The sequence below is a fragment of the Peromyscus californicus genome, unplaced genomic scaffold, assembly GCF_007827085.1.
Source record: "Peromyscus californicus insignis strain IS unplaced genomic scaffold, ASM782708v3 Scaffold_14__1_contigs__length_90479793_seg_2, whole genome shotgun sequence".
NCBI classification, from domain to species: domain Eukaryota; kingdom Metazoa; phylum Chordata; class Mammalia; order Rodentia; family Cricetidae; genus Peromyscus; species Peromyscus californicus.
The window spans coordinates 46,194,750-46,207,805 of record NW_026294436.1 but is presented as its reverse complement, the minus strand read 5'-3'; the positions used below and the strand labels follow the sequence as shown (position 1 = coordinate 46,207,805).

At 41.2% G+C, this 13,056-nt stretch overlaps 1 protein-coding gene across 4 annotated transcripts in view; it reads left to right on the top strand.

Annotated features, from left to right (window-relative positions):
• The first annotated feature begins 274 nt into the window (after window positions 1-274).
• The window catches only part of Rabgap1l (RAB GTPase activating protein 1 like), a 589,856-nt gene continuing 577,074 nt past the window's right edge, over window positions 275-13,056 (top strand). For 2 of the 4 annotated variants that reach the window (XM_052737347.1, XM_052737346.1), the window contains exon 1: window positions 275-513. The gene's annotated coding sequence lies outside the window, so the exon portion shown is untranslated. The remainder of the gene's footprint in view (window positions 514-13,056) is intronic. The other 2 variants (XM_052737345.1, XM_052737344.1) reach the window with 1 other exon arrangement.

The following is a 13,056-nucleotide window of genomic DNA, read 5'->3' as shown; positions in this document are numbered from 1 at the left end:
TAGAACTCAGTCAGTCTCGGGGGCTGATTGGCAGGCGCCAGAGCGCCTGCAGGAGGGCCTCGCGCGCCTCGGCTCTTTTTTTTTTTTTTTTTTTTTTTTTTGCTCGCTTTCGGTCCGGTTTGTACTCGGCGCTCTCGGGGCCGAGCGGGGTCAGGCGGGGCTGGGTACGCGCGTGCGCGCCGCCGCCTTCGGCCGAGAAGGCGCCTCCGCCCTCGGGAGCGCGCACGCCGCGCCGAGGGGGGAACGGGCGCGCGCGCTCCCGGCGGCCGCCTCCTCCTCAGTCCGCCCCCTCCCTCGCCTCTTCCTGCCGGGCGGTCCTCTCCCCTCCTCAGCCCGCTCCCTCCGCCCCGCTCCCTCCGCCCTCCCTGGGCTTCGGCGGCGGCGGCGGCGGCGGCGGCGGCGGCGGCGGCGGCGGAGTGAACGGGACGGGCCCGACCGCAGAGCTCTGGGCGGCGGGTGGGACTCGGACGTCTGACAGAGTTGTTGTTCCGGCAGCGGCCGCGGAGACGTGAGGTGAGGCGAAGGCGGCCTTCGAGGGGCCCGAGGGCGGCCTGACGGCGGGGAGCCGCGGTCCGGTGGGTCTGGGGGTTCCGGGCTGGTCTAGAGAGGGTCCGGGTGCGAGGCCCGGCCCTGGACCGGGATGCTGGATGACCAGGGCGGAAGGCATCCGGCTGGCTCAGCGCCGTCGGCCGCCTCCGGGACACCCGGGTTCTCCGGGTGGCTGCTCGTCGCGGCGGGGCCGCCGGGCGGGAGGCGGGGTTGGCGCCCCTCACCTGGGGCGGGGTGGTGGCTCGGGCGGCCGCCGCCTCCCACTGTGCCCTCCTGACATTGCCGCCGCCCCCGCCGCCGGCTGCCGGGATGAGGCTGCTGCCGAGTTCTCGGTCCCAGCAACCCCGAGTCCGGGGGGCGTGTGGACAGGGTTATTTTCTTACCTACTTGAAAGCGTCTGTTGGATCCCGTGTCCTTCCCTGGCTCTTCCCCTTCCTCCGCCCCGCGCACTTTGCTCCGTTCCTGCCGGCGATGCTTGTGGTTTTACTGTCTGGGATAGACTGTTTTTTTTGGGCAGATCTCTACCTGCAAGAAATGCCCTGCTTCAAAGTTGACCGAATGGGCCGTGACAGACACCCATCCACACCCCCGCGCCTGTTGTGGGTGCTCCGTGTCTTGATAACTGAGTCAAAGTTTCTGAGACTGGGTTAGTACTTTGCTCTGATCGCCAACGGTACAAGGCTGGGCAGTGCGTCAGCGTGTGGAAAGGGGCCACTGGCCATCAGGGGTGGTGGCCAGGAGCAAGGGGGCTGAACTGACAAGAGTTCGTTTCTGATCTCAAGACAGTTTTCGTTCAGGTGCTTGTGTATTCTCTTTGGACTTCTCAGAGTTAGTTATACCAGAAAAAAGACTCAAATTTCGGCGATCCTTTTCAGAATTGATGGTATTATGCAAATAAAATGAATCGCTAACCTTTCGTTGATGGTAAGGACTTGATTGACATGTTTAGTGCTGTTTGAAAACTGATTTCAAAGTCAAGCCTGCATTTTGTCACTGGAAGATTTAGATAATTTTAATGCATTTGTATTTTCTTGTGTATGAGAAGAGGTAAATAGTTGATTGTTACAATTCAGAGAACACAATTTCATGAAAACCTTTAGGCTTTTCTGTTGTATGTTTACATTTGACATGTGCTGCACTTCTGTAGAATAGCCAGTAGTTATGATCAGAAGATCCAGGCATGAAGTTTATGGTCAAATTGGAAGTGGATTTTGCTTGTGGAAAATATTAGTTCACAAGCTGCTAAGAAAGGGAAATTGGCTTGTGATTAATTGTCTTGGTTGAGTGCTCTATAAGAAACTGACACTGAGGCTGCAAAGAAGAAAGGCTAGATGAATTTAATGTACACAGTATTACAAAATTGTACTGCTTAGGAAGCTAGCTAAGACTTTGAGTTAGATTGATGCCCATACTAAATTAGTTCAAGATGTACTCTAATATTACTAAATCATCTGGGGGAGAAATAGATGTAGTTGTGCATGGCTTATCTGTGAGATATTGTGAAGCTTAATTTGTGCTCTGGGAAGCTGCAAACAAGGTGGTAAGTTCCAGTACTGTTGAGCTCTTGAGGGGAATATTAAACAATACAAACCAAGTGCAAAAGATAGGACTGTAGACCTCTGAACTTTCTTTCTTTCCTTCTCTTTTTAAACATTTGATGAAAAGTTCTGTATGTTATGCTTGTGCTGTTCTGAGAATTTTTGGTCGTTTGATCATTCCTTCATGATTTATAACATTTTTTTTTTATTATTTGAGAGGTTAGGCAGTTTTTGTTGGGATATTTTTTTTAAAAGATTTATTTAATTTTATGTGTATGAGTGTTTTGTCTCCATGTATGTCCTTGCACCCCTTCTGTGCCTGGTGCCAGAGGAGGCCAGAAGAGGGCATCAGATTCCCTGGAACCGCTGTTACAGATAATTGTTAGCACCATGTGGGTCCTAGAATTGAAGCCAGGTCCTCTGGAGGATCAGCTAGTGCTCTTAAACTACTGAGCTGTCTCTCCAGCCTTATTTACTTATTTTTTTGAGACAGTCTTATATGGGAGCTCTGACTGGCCTAAGATTCACTATGTAGCCCACACTGACCTTAATTTAATTAAACTCATAGCAATCCTTCTGCCTCAGCTTCCTAAGTGTTGGGGTTATGGACATGGACCACCCAGCCCAGCTGTATTTATCTTTGACTGACAAAGTATTATTAAGTTTGAGAAACAAGAGTTTTCATTTCTCCCAGCTCATCAGTTCTGAATTTGTTACTTCTGACAACTCTTTTCTTTGCCTTACCGGAAACTTGAAATGGTTTCATTGCTCTGTATTTGTTTGAACTCTCAAATACCGCAGTGAAGCTGAAAGTCCTAGGGCTGGGGGAGGAGTGAAAAGAGGAAATTCTGTTGTTCCAAGTACAAATATTATGTGGGAGAGGTGAACAGCCTTCTAGATACTGGCTTTGAAGAAAGGAACAGTTAGGGATCAAAAATCTCTTGTGCAGGAGGTGTAGAACTGGGACTTCAGCCTACCATTTTCTTTTTGAAAGTTCTTTTGAGATTTCTCTCTCTCTCTCTCTCTCTCTCTCTCTCTCTCTCTCTCTCTCTCTCTCTCTCTCCCCCTCCCTCCCTCTCCCTCTCCCTCTCCCTCTCCCTCTCCCTCCTTCTTTCCTTTTCTTTCTTTCCTTCTTTGTATGAGTACTTTGCCTGCAAGTATGTACACCGTGTGTGTGTGTGTGTGTGTGTGTGTGTGTGTGTGTGTGTGTGTGTGTGTGTGTGTGTGTGTGTATCTGGTGCCCCTGGAGGTCAGAAGAGGGCATCACATCCCCTGTATCTGGAGTTAAAGATGGTTGTGAGCTATATCCCTGTAGGTGCTGGGACCTCTGCAAGAGCAACATGTGCTCTTAACTGTTGAGCCAACTCTCTAGCCCTCAGCCACCGTTCTTTAAGTGGTATGGGGATGAGGACGTTAGGAGATTGAAGTCAATACTGTAGCCTTTGGGAGTTCCCAGAGAGCCCCTCACCCTCATTTTATAAGTTTCGATCAGTTTTTGCATGATTATAACATCTTTTAAACATTATTTTAAATTTTAGTATAAAATACACTGCCAAAACCAAACCAAAACAAGAAAAACATCAGACATTGAGATTAACCAGACCCAAAGTATAACTTCTTATCTCATATAAATGAATCAGCCTTGGAGTTTGAGGATGATTGTCAGCCAAAGACTGAACATAGGACTTTTTTTCCATAGTTTTTTTTTTTTTTTTTTTTTTTTTTTTTTGAGACAGGGTCTTGCTGTATAATCCATTGCAGGCCCCAGCCCTAGTTTACTATGTAACCTAGTCTGGCTTTGAGTCCTAGGATTTCACCACTATGCCTGGCCAACCCAGGGATTTCTCCATAGATAGTCTTATAGTCATTTGCCATGACAAATGGAAACAGAAAAAACAGTTGAACCTGAGTAATGAAGACATTCTCATTAAAATTGTATTTAAAAAGATTTATTTATATGTATGAGTGTTTTGCACACATATCTGTCTGTGTACCACTTGTCTGCCTGGTGCCCTTGGAGTTCAGAAGAGGGAATTGTAGTTATGGATGGTTGTGAACTACCACATGGGTGTTGGGAATCAAACCTGGGTTTCTGCAAGGACAACAAGTGCTCTGAACTGCTGAGCCATCTCTCCAGCCTGATATAGTCATTTTTTTTTTGACTCGACTGTGTAGTTTTGACTCTATAACTAATATTTGAATTGGGTATAAATATTCGGACATTAGTGGATCCTAGTATATAACAGTTAATAGAGTTACGCAGACTTGTCTCAACATTTTCTTTTTTGTATTTTATTTACTTTCCATATTGCTCTTATTCAGCCAACAGAATGTCACAATTGTTTGAATATAGCAAGTTCATGCTCACGCTGACTCATTTTTGATTATCTTTGGATTTTTTAAAAATATAGTGTTGGGGGATTTTCCTAGGAAACCTGTAGGCATATTTTTAGTTCATTTAGAGTTAGATTTGGGCTAAGATTATTAATTTGGGCTTGAAATTTTTAGCCTTCTTATTTTATAAATAGTCTTAAAAATAGAAAACACACTTTTTATAAATACTCATGAAAAATCTGGCTACTGGCAGTGTTGTTGTGATAGACATAGTACAGCCAAAAATACATTTAGGAAACTTCTTTGCTCCTTATCCAGTTTAGTATGCTTAAGTAAAAAGTCAGGAAAGTATTTCAACAAATCTTGCTTTTCTCAGAGTATGAAGTCTAAACAGTAGTTTGTGAATTATGATTTATTTGCCTGTTTTAAGCTCAACAAGTATTACATGTCTTTAAGAGTAAATTAAGGCCAGGCGGTGGTGGCACCTTTAATCCCAGCACCCAGGAGGCAGAGGCAGGCGGATCTCTGTGAGTTTCAGGCCAGCCTGGTCTCCAAAGCGAGTTCCAGGAAAGGCGCAAAGCTACACAAAGAAACCTTGTCTTGAAAAACAAAACAAAACAAGACAAAAGAAGAGTAAATTAAGTAAAATGCTAATTCTAATAGAGGATCGTAGTAATAGAAGTCTCATTGGAAGATGTGAGCTTGTGTTGAGAATTTGGGGAAAATTAGGAATGGAAAATTTGCTTTTTTTTTTTTTTACTGCACTGGTTTTTCTCTGTAAGCTTCTCAAGTGGTTGGGGGCATTGATACCAATACCAGAATTATGTGAAATTTTTGTTTTTCATAATATAGGTCACTTGGCAAAGGGAGTCATTGGTGTTAGTAGTAGTACCGTGTTAGTGTATTGTGTCCTTCAGGCATATGGATCTGAACGAAGGCAGAGAACCTTGACCTTAGCTGATAATTTCTAAACCACATGCCTACTTCCCCTAACTTATTTGTCTTACAGTGATATCAATAGGTGTCTGTTATTTTCCTTTTTGAAGAGAGCTATGAATTGCGATGAAGAGAACATGTAACTAAGAATAAGATTTATTGTTTTGTATACATGAAGGATACTGGAGATTGTTATGCTGAGCATGTATTAAACTGTTTTCACTATACTCCATGGGGTGAAATATTGAGTATCTTGCTTTTGCACACACACACACACACACACACACACACACACACACACAGAGACACACACACACACACACACACACACGCAGACACAGACACATACTTGAAAGAACAGTTTGGTGAAATACTCCTTATCTTTTCAGGGTTGTGCTGATTGGCTATTGAACTTGGAACAGAAATTGTGCATATTTCTTTTTTACCTAGTTTTGTGTTTAGTGATATTGTCATAGTCTTTCTTGACTGGTCATAGTGGAATTATTTATACCAGGGACAACCAGCAAATAGTATAATTTGGACTCCCTGCTGTAACTAATTGTAAAATGTAAAGCACATTACTGGCTGTAAAACACTTGAAATATTCTTTTCATGTCATTTATGAAAAGATGCCAGGATTTAACTTTCTAATTAATTTTACACTCAAGTAAGGATTACCAGCCTCATTTAAAATAAGCAACACCCCCGTGAACATTCAAAATAAATGAGCAAATGGATGGACAGACAGACATAAAAACTAGTTTAGCATACTTTTCTAATCTGCAGTTGAGCGTAAAAAAAAAAAAAAAAAAGTCGCCGGGCGGTGGTGGCGCACACCTTTAATTCCAGCACTTGGGAGGCAGAGCCAGGCGGATCTTTGTGAGGTGAGGCCAGCCTGGTCTACAGAGCGAGATCCAGGACAGGCACCAAATCCACATGGAGAAATAAAACAAAACAAACAAACAAACAAAAAACTAAAACCCAAGATTGTATGGGTGGTTATTGGTAAAGTCAGGGTTCTGGATTGGTTCTCAGTATCTCTGTTTTTGTTTGCCTCAAAGAGACAGACTTTCACATAGCCAAAAATTATCTCAAATTCCCCTTGAGATGATCTTGAACCCCCAGTGCTCCTATTTTTACCTCTCAAGTGTGAGGATTACAGACATGCATCAGCTAGTAGTGGGCTTCTGTCCTTTCCTAACCCAAGCATTTATTGATTTCAGCTCCAGGACTCTGTTAAGCAGTAAGCAGTTTGAATAGAGATGAATAAGGCGTGATCCTTGACCTTGAAACCTTCATGCTTATGTGGGGGATTAAATATGGGAATACAGGTATAATGTAAGCCAGAAAGTAATGGGTAGTAAAGAGAAAGTACTGCAATAGTTTAGAGAAATGGGAAAGATGACTATAGTTGTAGGGATAGGGAAAGAGGACGTTTTCACTGCTTAGAAGAATGGGTAGAATTTTGAACTTGTGAAAATAAGATGACTAGTTTGGAGGGAAAGCCTTACTGGGCCATGAACTTGGGTGATCAGAGGCTTAGAGGCATGGGCAGGGCAGAGTAGTGAAAGAGCTAGGTGACCCTAGTCACCCTCAGATGGTTAAGAGCCTAGAATGTGTTTTTCTTCTGCTTTAGGCTTATCTTTTGTTTTATATCTAGAGTCATCTTGTACTTCTTAGCATTAAGCATGCTTTATATGCTGTGCTCCTGATTAAAACGTGACCTTGAGAGTGGTTAAGTATATTTACAGTAAAAGTTGAAGAGAAAAATTGTGTTAGAGAGAAAACAACAACAACGACAACAACTGGTATTCATTGGTTTTCAATGTGTTGGAAAGAAAATCTTTTTGAAGATATTAGTGTTTTTCTTTCATTTTGGTTTGTTCAGTAGACAGCATCAAATTGACTATACCAGAGCAGGAAGTAATTGTGTTTTCAAAGATCTTCTAAAATGTGGTTTCTAAATGACTGGGTCTCACATTTTTGAGGCTATTGCTGGTTCAGGCAGAAAGGTAGTTTTTGAACTACTGGCTTTAGAATTTAGGGCAGCAAGACAGAAATTTCATATCAAATCCAGATGGGAGAGATTGAGTGAGTAAAAAAACACAAAAAAAGGGTGTTTTGTGTGTTTGTGTGTGTGCATGTCTATGTTTCTATGTGTTTGTATGTCTTTTCATGTGTTCACATGAGTGGGCATATGTATGTAGAGGTCAGAGGTCCTGTATCTTCCCTGATGGCTTGCTTTCCATCTTATGTATTGAGGCAGGGTCTCTTGAACGGAGAACTTGTTGATTGTGCTAGTCTAGCTCTCCAGCTTGTTCCAAGAATTCCTTGCCTCCATATCTGACCTCTGGGGTTACAGATGTGCTTGACATTTACTTGGGTTCTGGGGACCTCATGTTTTTGTAACAAATATATTACCCACTGAACCATCTTCTCAGTCCTGAGGGATTGATTAACTACAAAGGATTTCTGTATTAATTATCGACAGTATGATTGACCATGTTTTAAAGTATTGCATGGAGTATACCTTGTTATGCAGGGGCACTGGGTGGCTAGAAATGAAGATACATGGCAGTGAGTTCTATTTGTTTATCAGACTGAAGCACTGGGGGCAGGTCTCAAGCTTTTCTGTCTGCTGATTTCACACTTACTGCTTCTTACTAAAACCATGCACAGTTTGAAGGAAGGTTGCTTCTCTTTGACCCTCCAGTTCTGTGAAGGTAAAAGTCCTGTTTAGTGTTGCCCAGGTAACAGCACACACAGGCTTTGATAGTGTGTGGAAAATTTTGGAAATCTTGGAATGAAGTTGCTATAATAAATAACTTCTTGGTTGGTAAAACACAGAGTTTTGGGTATGAGCCTTGGTTCCAAAATAAATAAGAATTGTGTCATTGCTAAACTGTTTTTCTCATTTATTTAAGCTTCTGATGTGTTAACTATTTTGTTATGTCATTTTAGACAGTTGCAGCTGTCTTATGAACTGTTCTACAAGACAGACAGACAGCATACCCAAAAAAGCTGAGTTTAGATGCAGCATGGTACCATACTTTATATAAATTGAGTAGCTGCTTATGTCACCACAGTTTTTTTCTTTCTTTTTGAGACATAGTAGGTTCTACCAATTGAGATTCTTAAAATTCCTTCAAATTTTCTATCATTTTTTTAAAAAATAAAATGTGATGTATCCTTAATTTAAATGGTGCAATCAGTTCTAAGGTTATTCACATGATATTAGTTATTGGAATTTGTGGTGAAAATATGGGCTGCTTGGTAAATGACTGAAAATGTGCATGCAGTTTGACTCCTTGAAAACTGTTATATGAAAGTAAGGTAAAACCCAAGTAGAGTTTTTGTATTCCAAATTCCTGGGGAAGAAACACATTTTACAGGGCAAGTGTAGAATTCATTAATATATCAGTGAAAAATTTCTCGATGTCATCTCACATGTACACGTGTGTATATTATTATGCCTTCAATTCAGACTTATTTTTGCACATTATACAAACATACTTTTTAAAACTTTTATTGATCTTTCTCTCTCTTCAAGACAGGTCTCTGTGTAACAGCCCTGGCTGCCCTGGAACTTGCTCTGTAGACTAGGCTGGCCTTGAACTCACAGAGATCCACCTGCCTCTGCCTCCTGAGTGCTGAGATTAAAAGTGTGCACCAAGCCGGGTGGTGGTGGCGCACACCTTTAATCCCAGCACTCGGGAGGCAGAGCCAGGCGGATCTCTGTGAGTTCGAGGCCAGCCTGGGCTACCAAGTGAGTTCCAGGAAAAGGCGCAAAGCTACACAGAGAAACCCTGTCTCGAAAAAACCAAAAAAAAAAAAAAAAAGTGTGCACCACCACTGCCTGGCTTTTATTGATTCTTTGTGGATTTCATATCATATATTCCAGTCCCACTTACCTCCCTGTCCCCTTGAGTCTGCTCTTAGCCCTTGCCATCCTCTCCTCCAAAACAGTACCAAATTTAGAAGAAAAACAAACAAACAAAAAAACCGAAACAAAATAAAGAAAAAAAAAACAAACAAAAAGAAAAAAAAAAGAGAAATCTTGTCGTGGAAGCTGTAGTGTGACCCAATGAGTCACACAGTTTACCCTTTAGTCCACTCATCTTTACTTGCAAGTGTTCATTGCCACTAGTCATTGGTTTGGTTTGAGGCTTCTGGCTTCCTCTATACCACAGATAATGGGTTCTCACTGGGGCAAAAAGACTTATTTTTACACATTATATCAGCAGCAAACATCCCCCCCCCCCCCCAGACAGGGTTTCTCTGTGTAGCTCTGGCTGTCTTGGAACTCACTTTGTAGACCAGGTTGACCTTGAACATAGAGACCCACCTGCCTCTGCCTTCTAAGTGCTGGGATTAAATTCATGTGCCATCATCACTTGGCTCAAAAATTTTGTAAAAAAATTCAGACCAGTGGTTTTCAGTTTTAAGGTTTAAGAGGCATATAACCCCAACTTTTAATAAGCCATGTTGTAGAGTGTTTATTCTATACTTTAAGATGAATTTATTAAGAACTTTAAAAAAGTGTAAATGGTTCTGAGAATGGTTACTAGATGTATGTGTGTTATATTTCAAGACAGCATCTTACTGTGTAGCCCGGACTGGTCTCAGAGTCTTTAACCTTCTTTCTGCCCCAGCCTCTTGTGCATTGTGATTAGAGGTGTATACCATGATTCTTAGCTCCGTGTTACTTTAAATGGTTTTTGTTGCTGTAATTGAGTAGTTTATTTTTCTTGGTATACTGTGATTAGGGTGTATTCATAAATCAATGAAAAATTAACTATTGCATGGGGCCTATACGTATGTTGGCAGACAATATGATTTCTGAGGCTCCTTTAGAGCAGTGGTTCTCAACCTTCCAAATGCTGTGACCCTGTAATACAGTTCCTCATGTTGTGTTGACCCTCAACCATAACATTATTTTTGTTTCTATGTCATAACTGTTATTTTGCTTCTGTTGTGAATCATAATGTTAATATTTTTGGAGATAGAGGTTTGCCAAAGGGGTTGCCACCCACAGGTTGAGAATTGCAGCTTTAGTGTTGTTTAGTGACTTAGCAGCTATTTGCCAACAGACTTCATCAATCTTTCTTCATGAAAAGATATATAGTCTATCATTTTAAATCCTTGTTTTATCTTTGTTCCACTATCACTAGTCATGTTTGGAATTATGTTTTCCTTTGCTTCTGATCTATTACAAAGAAACATTATCAAGTCACAGTGAAGAGTAATTTAGTCAAATGTCTTACTTTCTCCAACCTTTTACACTGCCATACCTCAACACTACTCTTGATCGTAGCTAAAAGGCTGAGAAGCAATCCACCTTCATATTGAGAGTCTACTTTAACAATAACTAAGGCTAACATTAGCCTCCTAGCAAGGCTAATGGAAAAATAGAATTAGATATCATTATTATTTAAATCTTAGGTTCACTTATTTGCTATACTGGTTAGTTTTCATTTAGACACAAACTAGTCATTTGAGAAGAGAGAACCTCTAATTGAGGAATTACCTCCATGAAATTGGCCTGTGGCATGTCTGTGGGCCATTTGATTAATGATTGATGTGGGAGAGCCCAGCCCACTGTGGGCAGTGCAGCCATTGTGCATGTGGTCCTGGGTTGTGTAAGAAAGCTGGTTGAGCATAAGTGAGAGAGCAAGCCAGTAGGCAACTTTCCTCCATGGTTTCTGGTTTAGGATCCTCCCTTGATTTCCTGCCTGAGTTTCCCTCCACGATGAACTGTGACTTCTAAGATGAAATAAATTCTTTTTTCTCCACTTCGCTTTTGGCCACAGAAAAGTAACGAGAACATTTGCTAATAAGTAATGATTCTGAAGAAACTTATTGCATGAGTTTTACAACTTAGTTTTCGTTGACTCTAGGCATCTCAGTTTTCTTTTAAAGTTCTGACACATGTTATTTCTTGTCAACATTGTCATTAGTTTTGATAGGTGAAATAGGTTTTACCTGTCAATTTCCTTTTTGGGGTATGGATTTCATTAGATTTTGGGCTTTGGTCCATTGAGTTTTTTTTTTTCAATTGTAGCAATTTTTTCTGCTTTTTGGTATTTTTGCTTTGACAAAGATAAAAATAGCACCTTTTACTGACAGATGTCATAGCAGATTTTTTTTTTTTTAAGATTTAGCTATTTATTAGCGCCAGATCTCATTACAGTTGGTTGAGAGCCACCATGTGGTTGCTGGGAGTTGAACTCAGGACCTCTGGAAGAACAGTCAGTGCTGTTAACCACTGAGCCATCTCTCCAGCCCCGCAGATGTTTTTTAAACCTAGCCCTAAGGAGGCAGAGGCAAGAGAACTGCTTCAAGTTTGGGGACAGTGTGATTTCGAGTGAGATCTAGACTAGCAAGGGACACATAGCAAGACCATATCTCAAAAGAGAAAACCAAAGGAAACAAAACAAAACAAAAACTTCAGAAAAAAAGGAGAAATTATTAGTTGTTCAGTATGGAGGGAGAAGAATAGTTGTTAAGGTATAAATAGCTAAGAGCATTTTTGGTTTTGTAGTAGACAATGTAAGTGGAATTCAGGACCTTAATTCTTGGTGTAGTGCTGCTGTGAGATTCAGACAGAATAAATTTTAGGTCAAAGTTTATTTTTTGTTCTGTGTATAAAAATAACAAGCCAGCATTATTTATATCAGAGTAGTTATTATATAAGATAATATACATTATATAGTTAATCTTTTTTCCTTAGATTTATTTATTTTATGAGTATGAGTGCTTTTCCTGCATGTATGTATGTATGTATACCATGTGTGTGCCTGGTGACAACAGAGGTCAGAAGAGGGTGCCAGATCCCCTGGATCTGGAATTACAGATGGTTGTGAGCCTCCATATGGGTACTGGGAACCAAACCCAGGTCCTCTGCAAGAGCAATAAGTGCTCTGAACCTCTGAGCTATCCTGTAAGTAAGTGTATGAAGTAGGAACTATTATGTATTGCTAGTTTACATATCAGAAAGTGGTCTTAAAGAATTCTAACAACTTACCTAAGATCACATAGGTCATTATAGAGCTTTCTTACTCTTAAATTTGTCCCATATTGACTGTAAGCAACTTCTCTGTATTGATTATTTGTAAACAATCTTGATAATACTTGTTGTGGTAGTTTGAATGTAATTGGCCCCCATAAGCTGATAGGCAGTGGCATTATTAGGAAGTGTAGCTTTTTTGGAGTAGATGTGGTCTTGTTGGAGGAAATGTGCCACTGTGGGGTTGGGCTTTGAGGTCTCCTTTGCTCAAGCTGGGCTCAGTGTGACACTTAGACCACTTCCTGTTACCTGCGTGTCAAGATGTAGAACTCTCAGCTCCTTCTCCAGCATCATGTCTGCCTGCATGTCGCCATGTCACACCATGATGATAATGTACTAAATCTCTGAAAATGTAAGCCACCTCAGTTAAATGTTTTTTCTTTGTAAGAGTTGCCATGGTCATGGTGTCCCTTCACAGCAATAGAACACTAAGACACATGCCTTTATCTGTTTTATAAGGGGTGGCCACATTCATTTTATTAGATCTTATCTGAAATTTTGCATTGTGTTAAGTTTTAATTAATGATCAATAGTACCATAGGATAACAAATGAAGATTTGAATGACTCTGAGGTATAGAAGATAGATTTTCTGTTTGTGTAGAGGATCAGTGAATAAAATGAAGAGGAAGACA